We start from the raw sequence: 13,929 nt of genomic DNA, 5'->3' as shown, positions 1-13,929 counted from the left end.
ATGAAATGTGGTTTAACTTCTAAAATGTGAGATTTGGGTTTTCATAAGACAGGGCTCTGGTCAATCAGTGGCCCGCCCCTGTGAAGGGACATGGGCTATAAAACCTTTCAAACACTCCCTCCTCTCCCTTCCTATATAAGCCCTTGACGACAATATAACCTCCTGTTCCGAGGACGTGAGGACGACGGTCCGATGTCAGAATGGTTCAGATAATAACTACAGAATGAAGCCAACATCAGCGTGAGTTTTGGTTGCGAATGGTTTGAACTTTGAACTCTTATTAACTACAGAAGTGATACCTCCTAGCCGTTGAGTTAGCAACAGCCGCTGCAAACGAGGGTTAGGAAGGAACAGACAGAGTATCCAGTCTACCACACAACGACGTTACTACAACGTATTCAATTTACCAGCAGAGACATTCTTCAAAGGACTCGGTTGGGCAACACGGCCTTCCATCTACCACCAACCTACCGAAGCGCAGCTCAGAGTAAATATGTATTGCATTTTCCTTTTCCAAATGGGTGGTAATTTAGAATGCATAAAATACTGTATTTACGATAGCACAGCTTCGCCCTTTGTTCCCGCTCTTTCACTCAAACCCAGCCCCTTTTCTTTTGTGTAACAAGCTGTCATATCTGTTCCGCCCGCTAGGGATGTTTTCCTTTATGACGTAATTTGTAATCAAGTTATGATTTAATTATGTGTATGTGTAATTCTGTGTGATTAGTTAGGTATTTAGTAAATAAATAATTAAACCCAATTTTGTATTGCTGATTCAAATTGTTAGCCAGGGTTTGTGCAGATAACCAAGAATTTACAACTTTCAGAAGAGACTGAAATAAGATGATGATTAATATTGACTGCTATTGATGTAAAATATTACTAGGTCTTTAAGAGTTTATTCGGAAGATAACAGCTCTATGATTATTATTTTTGTGGTGCCCGACTCTCTAGTTAATTACATTTACATGATTAGCTCAATCAGGTAATATTAATTACGGAGAAATTATTTTATAGAATAGCATGCCATATCACTTAATCCGGCATAGCCAAAGACACGACAGGGGCTTGTGGTATATGGCCAATATACCATGGCGTTGCATCATGCTTATTAAGAACAGCCCATAGCCATTTTATATTGGCCGTATACCACACCCCCTCCTGCCTTATTGCTTAAATATACAGTGCATTCAGAAAGTATTCAGACCCCCTGCATTTTTCCATATATTGTTACATTACCTTCTTATTTTCCCTCATCAATCTACACACAATATACCATAATGACAAAGCAAAAAGAGATTTTTAACATATCCTTAGTCTGTGGAATATAAACTACTGTGGCTAGGTGGATGAAGATAGATTTCTGGACAGCACTTTCCTTCAGTAAGGTTTATTTGTCTTGCTGGCTCACCATAAAAAGGTAACACACTTTATTAAAGGGAGAGAGAGCTCTTTCTTTATTTACCTGGCTAGCTACAGTAGTCTATAATCTGAGCACTCTTTTTTATTTGACTAGGCAAGTCAGTTAAGAACAAATTCTTATTTTCAGGGGCAGAACGACAGATTTGTACCTTGTCAGCTCGGGGATTTGAACTTGCAACCTTTTGGTTACTAGTCCAACGCTTTAACCACTAGGCTACCCTGCCACCCCTTCTCTAAACCTCACTGAGCATTTCAACTGCTGTTTGAAATGTCAACAGCTCATCTTTGCTAAAATTCATGGCTTATCCATTGCACATATTTATGTACACATGTTTGCTATCCCTCTGTGTAAACTTCACTTTTCCCATGCATGACTTATGCTTAATTGCAGGCATTTACAGCCTCCAACATTAAAACAGAACCCCCTAAGGGAATATGACCTTCATCTCATAAAAATCTATCTAGAGTCGATTGACGCACCCCTGCGTCACATGGTAAAGTAATTTTGAATATTGATTAGCTCCCGTGTGTTTATGCTATAATTACAGTGTCTTCTAGTGGCTGCAGCTCATGCTGCATTCAAAACAACTGGGAACTCAAGAAAAAACTTTCTCAGACTGGGAAAAATATATTTTTTACTGGTCTTCCAACTCGGAATTCCATGTCGGAAACTCGTGCATCTTTCTAGAGCTCCAACTATCTGACCTGAAGATCACTGACGTCATTTGACCTAATATTTTTCTGAGTTCCCATTTGTCTTGAAAATCCTGTCTTTCTGCCAAAATAAAGCTTGTGCCAATTCCATAACATGGGGCTTGTAAAAGCTGTCTTTTTCTAGCCAGGATCATCTGGACAAGAATATCTTGACAAAATTGTCTGGAAAACCCAACCATGTGAGCTCCAAACTAAGAAGCCACCATCGAAAGATGAGACTCTCACGAACACGGCAGCGTTGGTTGCTTGGCTCTAGGACATCTACAAGCTTTACGGCACTCGTCTGACCTCTCGCGTCAAGGATGTCCTTCCTTTCGAAGAGGTCTTCTCACAAAACCGACTGTCCAGACCGAACCGTCGGAGCTATAAATTAATATGTCACCAATATCGAAAGGGGATACTCTCGTGAACATGAAAGTGTTCTTCTCTGAACACACAAGCTTCACACAAGATTCTGAAGGTATCCCAGTACTGGGCTGTAAAAATGGCAAAAAGTGCCACAAATAACTGACCAAACATGGGTCTAATTATTACAGACACTTCAAGGGATGGGATACACATTGTGTTATTCAATTAGCTTCTATGGGCTATAGCTGTAAAGGGCAAATGTTATGTTTCATCAAATACTATACCTCTCTACAATACATCTCTTGCCAATTGGCCTGGACCCTTTGTCGACACGGAGCCCCGCCGATCCATCACGACTGCTCTGCTGATCTGCTGGCGTAATTCGGCCGATGTGCTCTCAACCAGTCTCTGCGTCATGGATGTGGTGATGATCCATCTGCTAGCTCCGGCCCGCTAGCTTCCTGAACGATGTGTCTCCCGCTCGCCTAGCGTAATAGTCAGCTACCGAACGGAATTTGTTTCATCTATTGCTGCTCATTGGACCCTATGATCACTCGGCCACACAGATGATGCCTACTGGACTGTTCATTACCACGGTACTACATTTTGTTTATCAGGCCCTGTGTGTAGCTAACTTACCCTCTCTGCCCATTCATTGCCATTTACCCGTTGTTGTTGTCTTAGCTGTTTACCCGTTGTTGTCTCACCTGTTGTTGTCTTAGCTCTCCCAATCAACACCTGTGATTGCTTCATAACTCTCTCTAATGTCAATATGCCTTGTGTACTGTTGGTTAGGACAGCTCTCATTGTTTTGTTTTACTGCGGAGCCCCTAGTCCTGCTCAACATGCCTCAGATTGCCCCCTTGTCCCACCCCCACACATGCAGAGACCGCACCTAGCTTAACTGGCATCTCCAGAGATGCAACCTCTCTCATTGTCACTCAATGCCTAGGTTTACCCCCACTGTACTCGCACCCGACCATACCCTTGTCTGTACTCTATGCCCTGAATCTATCCTAACACGCCCAGAAATCTGCTCCTTTTAATCTCTGTTCCCAAAGCACTAGACGACCAGTTCTTATATACTTTAGCCGTACCCTCATCCTACTCCTCTGTTCCTCTGGTGATGTAGAGGTTAACCCAGGCCCTGCAGACCCCAGCATCACTCCCATTACCCAGGCGCTCTCATTTGTTGACTTATGCAACAGTAAAAGCCTTGGGTTCATGCATGTTAACATCAGAAGCCTCCTCCATAAGTTTGCTTTATTCACTGCTTTAGCACAATCTACCAGCTCTGATGTCGTAGCTGTGTCTGAATCCTGGCTTAGGAATGCCACCAAAAATTCAGAGATTTCCATCCCCAATTACAACATCTTCCGTCAAGACAGAACTGCTAAAGGGGGCCGAATTGCAATCTGTCATACTATCCAGGTCTATGCCCAAACAGTTAGAGCTTCTACTTTTAAAGATCCATCTCTCCAGAAATAAGTCCCTCACTATTGCCGTTTGTTATATAGACCCCCCTCAGCTCCCAGCTGTGCCCTGGACACCATATGTAAATTGATTGGCCCCCATCTATCGTCAGAGTTCTTACTGCTAGGTGACCTAAATTGGGATATGCTTAACACCCCGGCCATCCTACAATCTAAGATAGATGCCCTTAATCTCACACAAATTATCAAGGAACCAACCAGGTACAACCCAAAATCCGTAAACATGGGCACCCTCGTAGATATCATCCTGACCAACTTGCCCTCTAAATACACCTCTGCTGTTTTCAACCAGGATCTCAGCGATCACTGCCTCATTGCCTGCGTCCGTTATGGGTCTGCGGTAAAACGACCACCCCTCATCACTGTCAAACACTCCCTAAAACACTTCTGCAAGCAGGCCTTTCTAATCGACCTGACCCGGGTATCCTGGAAGTGTCCCGCCCTGGCCATAGAGAGGCTTTTATTCTCTATATTGGTTAGGCCAGGGTGTGACTAGGGTGGGCATTCTAGTTCCTTTATTTCTATTTCTTTGTGTTTGGCCTGGGTGTGGTTCTCAATCAGAGGCAGCTGTCTATCGTTGTCTCTGATTGGCAATCATAGTTAGGCAGCCTTTTTTCCTTTCGCATTTGTAGGTAGTTATCTTTGTTAGTGGCACTATTGCCCAAGTTAAGCTTCACGGTCGTGTCCTTGTTTTGTTGGCAACATTAATTTAAAATTAAAATAAATGTACGCTCATCATGCTGCGCTTTGGTCCAGTCATTTCCAGGAAGAGGATCGTGACAGGAAGGATATTGACCTCCTCCAGTCAGTAGAGGATGCCTGGTTGTTCTTTTAAACTGCTTTCCTCACCATCTTAAATAAGCATGCCTCTTTAAAAAATATTGAACTAAGAACAGATATAGCCCTGGGTTCACTCCAGACTTGACTGCCCTTGACCAGCACAAAAACACCCTGTGGTGTACTGCACTAGCATTGAATAGTCCCCGCAATTTTCAATGTTTTAGGGAAGTCAGGAACCAATACACACAGTCAGTTAGGAAAGCAAAGGCTAGCCTTTTCAAACAGAAATCTGCGTCCTGCAGCACTAATTCCAAAACGTTTTGGGACACTGTGAAGTCCATGGAGAATAAGAGTACCTCCTCCCAGCTGCCCACTGAGACTAGGAAACACTGTCACCACTGATAAATCCACAACAATCGAGAATTTCAATAACCATTTCTCTACGGCTGGCCATGCTTTCCACATATGGCTACCCCAAACCCAGTAAACAGCTCTACACCCCCCGCAGCAAATCCAGACAGCTGATTTTCTGAAAGAGCTGCAAAATCTGGATCCCTACAAATCAGCTGCGCTAGACAATCTGGACCCTCTTCCTAAAATTATCCGCCACCATTTTTGCAACAACTATTATTAGTCTATTCAATCTCTCTTTCGTATCGTCTGAGATTCCTAAAAATTGGAAAGTGGCCACGGTCATCCCCCTCTTCAAAGGGGGAGACACTCTAGACCCAAACTGTTACAGACCAATATCCATCCTGCCCTGCCTTTCTAAAGTCTTCGAATTTCAAGTGAACAAACAGCTCACTGACCATTTCGAATCCCACTGTACCTTCTCTGCTGTGCAATCTGGTTTCCGAGCTGGTCACGAGTGCACCTCAGCCACGCTCAAGGTCCTAAACGATATCATACCCGCCATCGATAAAAGACAGTATTGTGCAGCCGTCTTCATCCACCTGGCCAAGGCTTTCGACTCGGTCAATCACCACATTCTTATTGGCAGACTCAACAGCGTTGGTTTCTCTAATGACTGCCTCGTCTGGGTCACTAACTACTTCTCAGATAGAGTTCAGATAGAGTTCATTGTGTCAAATCGCCTGTTGTTTGGACCTCTGGCAGTCTCTATGGGGGTGCTACAGGGTTCAATTCTCGGGCCGACTCTTTTCTCTGTATTATCAATGATGTCACTCTTGCTGTGGGTGACAACAGCATTCTGTATACATCTGACACTTTTTTGGACACTGTGTTAACAAACCTCCATAACGAGCTTCAACGCCATACAACACTCCTTCCGTGGCCTCCAACTGCTCCTAAATGCTAGTTAAACAAAATGCATGCTCTTCAATCGATCGCTGCCTGCACACGCCCGGGCGGGCCACTACTCTGGACAGTTCTGACTTAGAATATGTCGACAACTATAAATGCCTAGGTGTCTGGCTAGACTGTAATCTCTCCTTCCAGACTCACATTAAGCATCTCCAATCCAAAGTTAAATCTAGAATCGGCTTCCTATTTCGCAACAAAGCCTCCTTCACTCATGCTGCCAAACATACCCTCGTAAAACTGACTATCCTACCGGTCCTCGTCTTCGGTGATGTAATTTACAAAATAGCCTCCAACACTCCACTCAGCAAATTGGATGCAGTCTATCACAGTGCCATTTGTTTTGTCACCAGAGCCCCATATACCACCCACCACTGCTACCTGAATGCTCTCGTTGGCTGGTATTCCCCAAATATTTGTCGCCAAACCCACTGGCTCCAGGTCATCTATAAGTCTTTGCTAGGTAAAGCTCCGCCTTATCTCAGCTCACTGGTCATGATAGCAACACCCACCCGTAGCACGCGCTCCAGCAGGTACAGTATATCTCACTTGTCATCCCCAAAGCCAACACCTCCTGTGGCCAACTTTCCTTCCAGTTCTCTGCTTCCAATGACTGGAACGAATTACAAAAATCTCTGAAGTTGGAAACTTATATCTCCCTCACTAAGTTTAAGTGTCAGCTGTCAGAGAAGCTTACCGATCGCTGCAGCTGTACACAGCCCATATGTAAATATCCCATCCAACCAACTACATACCTCATCCCTATATTTGTTTTTCTACTCTTTAGCACACCAGTATTTCTACTTACACATCCTCATCTGCACATATATCACACCAGTGTAAATTGATCAATTGTAATTACTTTGCCACTATTGGCCTATTTATTGCCTTACCTCCTTACTTCGTTTGCACACACTGTATGCAGATTTTTCTTTTGTGTTATTGACTGCATGTTTGTTTATCCCATGTGTAACTCTGTGTTATTGTTTTTGTCGCACTGCTTTGCTTTGTCTTGGCCAGGTCTCCGTTGTAAATAAATTGGTTAAATGAAGGTCAAATAAATTCTTCACAGGCCAGTAATGAGATGAGCAACTAGCCTGTGTGGTCCCAACTGGAACAGAGAGTGGTGGTGGTGGTTGGGCGACAGGGGGATTCCCTTCTGGCTCAGAGTCACTGATGGGTGACACGCTGTTTTCACAGGGTTGGTAACCATGGCACTGGACTGGCCAGTAGAAGACAGGCATCAGCCATCTTGGTGTCACTGTAGTAATGGACACCATTCTCTCTGTGAGATTTTTGCCTTTATGTAAAGGTAAGGGTGTCCCTTTACATCAGAAAGAAGAGGGTTGCCACAAATATCCTCATCGTTATTGCTATGAGCACACAGATATTGGACTGTGTTTTTCTATGACACTATAATTTCGAATATACAGTATAACGTAATATACCATTTAGCAGATGCTTTTATACAGTGACTTATAGTCATGTGTGCATATATTTTACGTATAGGTGGTCAAGGAAAACAAACCCACTATCCTGGTGTTGCAAGCACCATGCTCTCCCAAATACCACATATGTTGTTACCTAGTGAGTTGTACATCTGAACGCATCTTGCACATTTAAGCTAGCCAGAAGGTTGCAAGTTCAAATCCCTGAGCTGACAAGGTACAAATCTGTTGTTCTGCCCCTGAACAGGCAGTTAACCCACTGTTCCTAGGCCGTCCTTGAAAATAAGAATTTGTTCTTAACTGACTTGCCTAGTTAAATAATACAGGTATCACAACTCCAGTGGGTCAGAAGTTTACATACACTAAGTGTTTTAAAACACTTAGTATGTATGTAAAACACATTTAAACAGCTTGGAAAATTCCAGAAAATTATGTCATGGCTTTAGAAGCTTCTGATAGGTTAATTGACATAATTTCAGTCAATTGGAGGTTTACCTGTGTATGTATTTCAAGGCCTACTTTCAAACTCAGTGCCTCTTTGCTTGACATCATGGGCAAATCAAAAGAAATCAGCCAAGTCCTCAGAAAAAAAAATTGTAGACCTCTACAAGTCTGGTTCATCCTTGGGGGCAATTTCCAAACGCCTGAAGGTAGCACAATCATCTGTACAAACAATAATACACAAGTAAAAACACCATGGGACCACGCAGCCGTCATACCACTCAGGAAGGAGAAGTGTTCTGTCTCCTGGAGATGAACATACTTTGGTGTGAAAAGTGCAAATCAATCCCAGAACAACCCCAAAGGACCTTGTGAAGATGCTTGAGGAAACAGGTACTATATCTATATCCACAGTAAAATGAGTCCTATATCGACCTAACCTGAAAGGCCACTCAGCAAGGAAGAAGCCACAGCTCCAAAACCTCCATAAAAAAGCCAGACTACGGTTTGCAACTGCACATGGGGACAACGATTGTACTTTTGGAGAAATGTCCTCTGGTCTGATGAAACAAAATAGAACTGTTTGGCCATAATGACCATCGTTATATTTGGAGGAAAAAGAGGGAGGCTTGCAAGCCAAAGAACACCATCCCAACCGTGAAGCAGGGGAGTGTCAGCATCATGTTGTGGGGTTGCTTTGCTGCAGGAGGGACTGGTGCATTTCACAAAATAGATGGCATCATGAGGGAGGCAAATTATGTGGATATATTGAAGCAACATCTCAATACATCAGTCAGGAAGTTAAAGATTGGTCGGAAATGGGTCTTCCAAATGGACAATGACCCCAAGCATACTTCCAAAGTTGTGGCAAAATGGCTTAAGGCCAACAAAATCAAGGTATTGGAATGGCCATCACAAAGGCCTGACCTCAATCCCATATACAATTTGTGGGCAGAGCTGACAAAGTGTGTGCGAGAAAGGAGGCCTACAAACCTGACTCAGTTACACCAGCTCTGTCAGGAGCAATTGGCCAAAATTCACCCAACTTATTGTGGGAAGCTTGTGGAAGGCTACCCAAAATGTTTGACAAAAGTTAAACAATTTAAAGGCAATGCTACCAAATACGAATTGAGTGTATGTAAACTTCTCACCCACTGGGAATGTGATGAAAGAAATCAAATCTGAAATAAATCATTCTCTCTACTATTATTCTGACATTTCACATTCTTAAAATAAAGTGGTGATCCTAACAGACCTAAGACAGGGAATAAGACAGGGAAGACAGACCTAAGACAGGGAAGACAGACCTAAGACAGCATAGGCAGCAGCTCAATGGTAATGAGATGATGACTGAATTAAATGTCATCAAATAAAACAAATGTCATATACACAACAAATGTAATATTTTATTATAGTAATGTAAATGAATGATGGTTATTAAAGTGATAAGCAGTAACAGACAGTCACAACCATCATGGGACTTGTATTAATTGTTTTTTTTCTGTGTTGTGACAGCATTCAACACACATAATGAATTATGAAATGTCATAAACATTATATAATGTGTAAAAAGATAATTGACATATTTTTTGGTAATCAAAACCAAATCAACCTCAGAAAGCACTAATCACTCAGCACTAGTCCCATGGAATGTACGTCTCAGCTGTTCTGTCTACAGTATGTGCCAAACAAGTTATGTGTCTAAATTGTTCCCAAAACAACAACAAGCCACTGTAAGGGAGAGTGGAGTAAGTCGAGCCAAACTGTTAGTTGTGCCACTCACCCTCGTTCTAGGAAAACATACACAAAATGAATCATGTGACAAAATATTTAAGAAGAGGTCAAAAATTTCATGGAGTCTGTGAAGGAAGAAACCACGTGGAAAAAGTGGTAAGCAAGTTAGTTTGTGTTATAAATTTCCTAATGCTTGTATCTAAACCAAAGTAGTTTGTTTTAAGATTGTTTTATACATCAGAGATATACAATATACCACACCCCCATTCCATGAATTAAACTTTGAAATACCGGCATCATCACCCACTGTCACAGGACACCATCACCCAATTTACCCCATACCTGGGGTAAGTTGTGCCAAGAGGCAACTTTCTTTGGACAAACCATGTTTTCAAAACTGTCATGATATGAATTCTGATTATTTCCATGGATACACATCATCCTGAAATATATGTATAAAGCTTTGTTAGAAATAATACTATATTTCCCTTGACATACATCAATCTTCCATAATTAGCTAACCCAATGCAAATTGTGTCACGTCTAATCAAGGTGGGTGGAATCAGGCGCAGAGAGCAGATAGCGATATAAAGTTTATTCTCCGGTGAACAAAATAAACACGGTCAACCCAAACACACACAGGGTGAAATTATCCAACACAGGATAACAGACTAACCGGATAATAAGAAACACAAAAACACCGACAGACGAAAATGAATGACAAAATAAACAATCCCGCACAAAACAAGGGTGGGACAACCTACATTATATACAGACACTAATTAACTAAACAACACACAGGTGAAACCAATCAGACAAAACCAACAGATACACGAAAATGGATCGGTAGTGGCTAGTAGGACGGTGACGACGACCGCCGAGCACCGCCTGAACGGGCAGGAGAGCCAACCTCGGCGGAAGTCGTGACAAACTGGCTAATTACGACGATCAATTGCTCATTGTTTACTAATTAGCAGTGTTTCTTTATGTTTACAATTTAATTTAATGACTTGTGTTGGTCATGATTTCCTGGCACCAACCTAATTGGATCCTCAATCAGGCATCTCTGCCTTGCAGTAACTATGGAAACACCATTCCATCTAACTGACATAACAATCCAAATGCTTCCCTGTTAATTGTTAAAATTGTTACAAGCTGATGTCCGGTCAGCGTTCTGGTACAAATATGTTCACCATGCATCTCCCATCCAGGCGGTGTCAGAGGAAGGCCCTAAAAATTGTCAAAAACTCCAGCCACCCTAGTCATTGACTGTTCTCTCTGCTACCGCATGGCAAGCGGTACCCGAGCGTCAAGTCTAGGTCCAAAAGGCTTCTTAACAGCTTCTACCCCCAGGCCATAAGACTCCTGAACAGCTACCCAGACTATTTGCATTGTCCCCGCCCCCCTCTCTTTTACGCTGCTGCTACTTTTGTTTATTTATCTATGCATAGTCACTTTAACTCTACCTACATGTACATATTACCTCAATTACCTCGACTAACCGGTGCCCCCACACATTGACTCTGCACTGGTACCCCCTGAATACAGCCTCGCTACTGCTTTTTTACTGCTGCTCTTTAATTTTTTGTTATTTAAATGTTTTACTTATCTATTTTTTACTTAACCAACAAGGCAGGCTTGTAAGTAAGCATTTCACTGTAAGTTCTACAACTGTTGCATTCGGCGCATGTGACAAATTCAATTAGATTTGTTTTAAACAGCGCTGTCTTCCACCTTTTCATTTTCACTCTCTCAACATTTTTCATTATCACTATCTCAACCTACTCGAGTTTATCTGTGGAGCTTCAATGATGAAAGCCATTCAATCAGTTACAGCAGACATGTGGTTCTCAGATCCATTTGGACAGAAGAAGGCTAACACATCTGGTGTTGTTAGGTCAGTTTCCTTTATTTCCGTCAGTCACACACAGGATCCCTGGGGACCGGAGCCACCAAGGGTGACGCTGAGCATGATTGGCCTTTCACCTGCTATCCAGCAGGGGCTCCCTCAACAGGACAGAAATAACCAGGTCTGTAACCTCCATTTATTACATAATTCACTCTCTAGGAGGCATCTGGTTGGCTGGCTGGTTGGAGAGCGAGAGAGAGATGGAGAGAGGGATAGAAAGAGTCTGTGTGTGTTTGTACTGTATGTACTACTGCATGTGGCCACATGTATGCCCCCTATGCCCTTGTGAGGACAAAAGACACTCAGATACATTAACACTCTCCGAGCGGTGTTACGACCCCAACAGTGGCTCATCTATCAATGTGTCTACTTGTATTATATATCCACTAACACTTGTTTTCTGTATCACGGCCTTAAAATCTCATGTTCCCATGTGGATCTGTTCCTTTTCCCAAAGGTGCTCTCCTCTCTACATTGGCCAGGGTTACTTGTTAATTTTAATTTCATACATGGAATAGTGTCCACATTCACTGTCCACGATACACAGCATCACTTTGAGGTGTTTCTCACATTCTGTATGCACAGTGCATTTGGAAAGTATTCAGACTGCTTGACTATTTCTACATTTTGTTATGTTACAGCCTTATTCTCAAATGGATTACATAGTTTTCCCCCTCATCAATCTACACACAATGCCCCATAATGACAAAGCAAAAACAGGTTTTTAGAAACCTAGTCTCCCAGTCCCTGCCACTGAAAAACATCCCCACAGCATGATGCGGCCACCTCCATTCTTCACCGTAGAGATGGTGCCAGTTTTCCTCCAGACGTGACACTTGGCATTCATGCCAAAGAGTTAAAACCTTGTGTTCATCAGACCAGAGAATCTTGTTGAGTCCTTTAGGTGCCTTTTGGAAAACTCCAACTGGGCTGTCATGTGCCTTTTACTGAGGAGTGGCTCCCGCCTGGACACTAGACCATAAAGGCCTGATTGATCTCCACAAAGGAACTATGGAGCTCTGTCAGAGTAAAGAGAGCCTAGAGAGTTCTCAGCTATACTTTTCGTGGCTATTTGTTTACCACCACAGATGGATGCTGGAACTAAGACCGCACTCAGTCAGCTGTATAAGGAAATAAGCACATAGGAAACCGTTCACCCAGAGGCGGCACTCCTAGTGGCCGGAGATATTAATGCAGGGAAACTTAAATAAGTTCTACCTAATTTCTATCAACATGTTAAATGTGCAATCAGAGGGAAAGAAATTCTACATCACCTGTACTCCACACACAGAGACGTGTACAAAGCTCTCCCTCGTCCTCCATTTGGTAAATCCGACCATAATTCTATCCTCCTTATTCCTGCTTACAAGCAAAAATGAAAGCTGAAAGCACCAGTGACTCGGTCTATTAAAAAGTGGTCAGATGAAGCAGATGCTAAACTACAGGACTGTTTTTCTATCACAGACTAGAACGTGTTCCGGGATTCTTCCGATGGCATTAAGGAGTACACCACAGTGACTTGATCAATAAGTGCATCGAGGACGTCGTCCCCACAGTGACTATACATACATACCCAACAAGTAGCCATGGATTACAGGCAACATTCGCACTGAGCTAAAGGGTAGAGCTGCCGCTTTCAAGGTGCGGGACTCTAACCCGGAAGCTTATAAGAAGTCCTGCTATGCCCTCTGACAAACCATCAAACAGGCAGAGCATCAACACAGGGCTAAGATTGAATCGTACTAAACCGGCTCCGATTCTCGTCTTATGTGGCAGGGCTTGCAAACTATTACAGACTACAAAGAGAAGCACAGCCATGAGCGGCCCAGTGACACTAGTCTACCAGACAAGCTAATCACTTCTATAATCGCTTTGAGTCAAGCAACACTGAGACATGCATGAGAGCATCAGCTGTTCCGGATGACTGTGTGATCACACTCTCCGTAGCCGACGTGAGAAAGGCCTTTAAGCAGGTCAACATTCACAAGACTGCGGGGCCAAACGGATTACCAGAATGTGTGCTCCGGGCATGTGCTGACCAACGGGCAGGTGTCTTCACTGACATTTTCAACATGTCCCTGATTGAGTCTGTAATACCAACATGTTTCAAGCAGACCACCATAGTCCCTGTGCCCAAGAACACGAAGGTAACCTGCCTAAATGACTACAGACCTGTAGCACTCACGTCCGTAGCCATGAAGTGCTTTGAAAGGCTGGTAATGGCTCACATCAAAACCATTATCCCAGAAAACCTAGACCCACTCCAATTTGCATACCACCCAAACAGATCCACAGATGACGTAATCTTTATTGCACTCCA

Source organism: Oncorhynchus tshawytscha, linkage group LG01, assembly GCF_018296145.1.
Source record: "Oncorhynchus tshawytscha isolate Ot180627B linkage group LG01, Otsh_v2.0, whole genome shotgun sequence".
Taxonomy (NCBI): Eukaryota; Metazoa; Chordata; class Actinopteri; order Salmoniformes; family Salmonidae; genus Oncorhynchus; species Oncorhynchus tshawytscha.
This window is presented reverse-complemented; position numbering follows the sequence as displayed.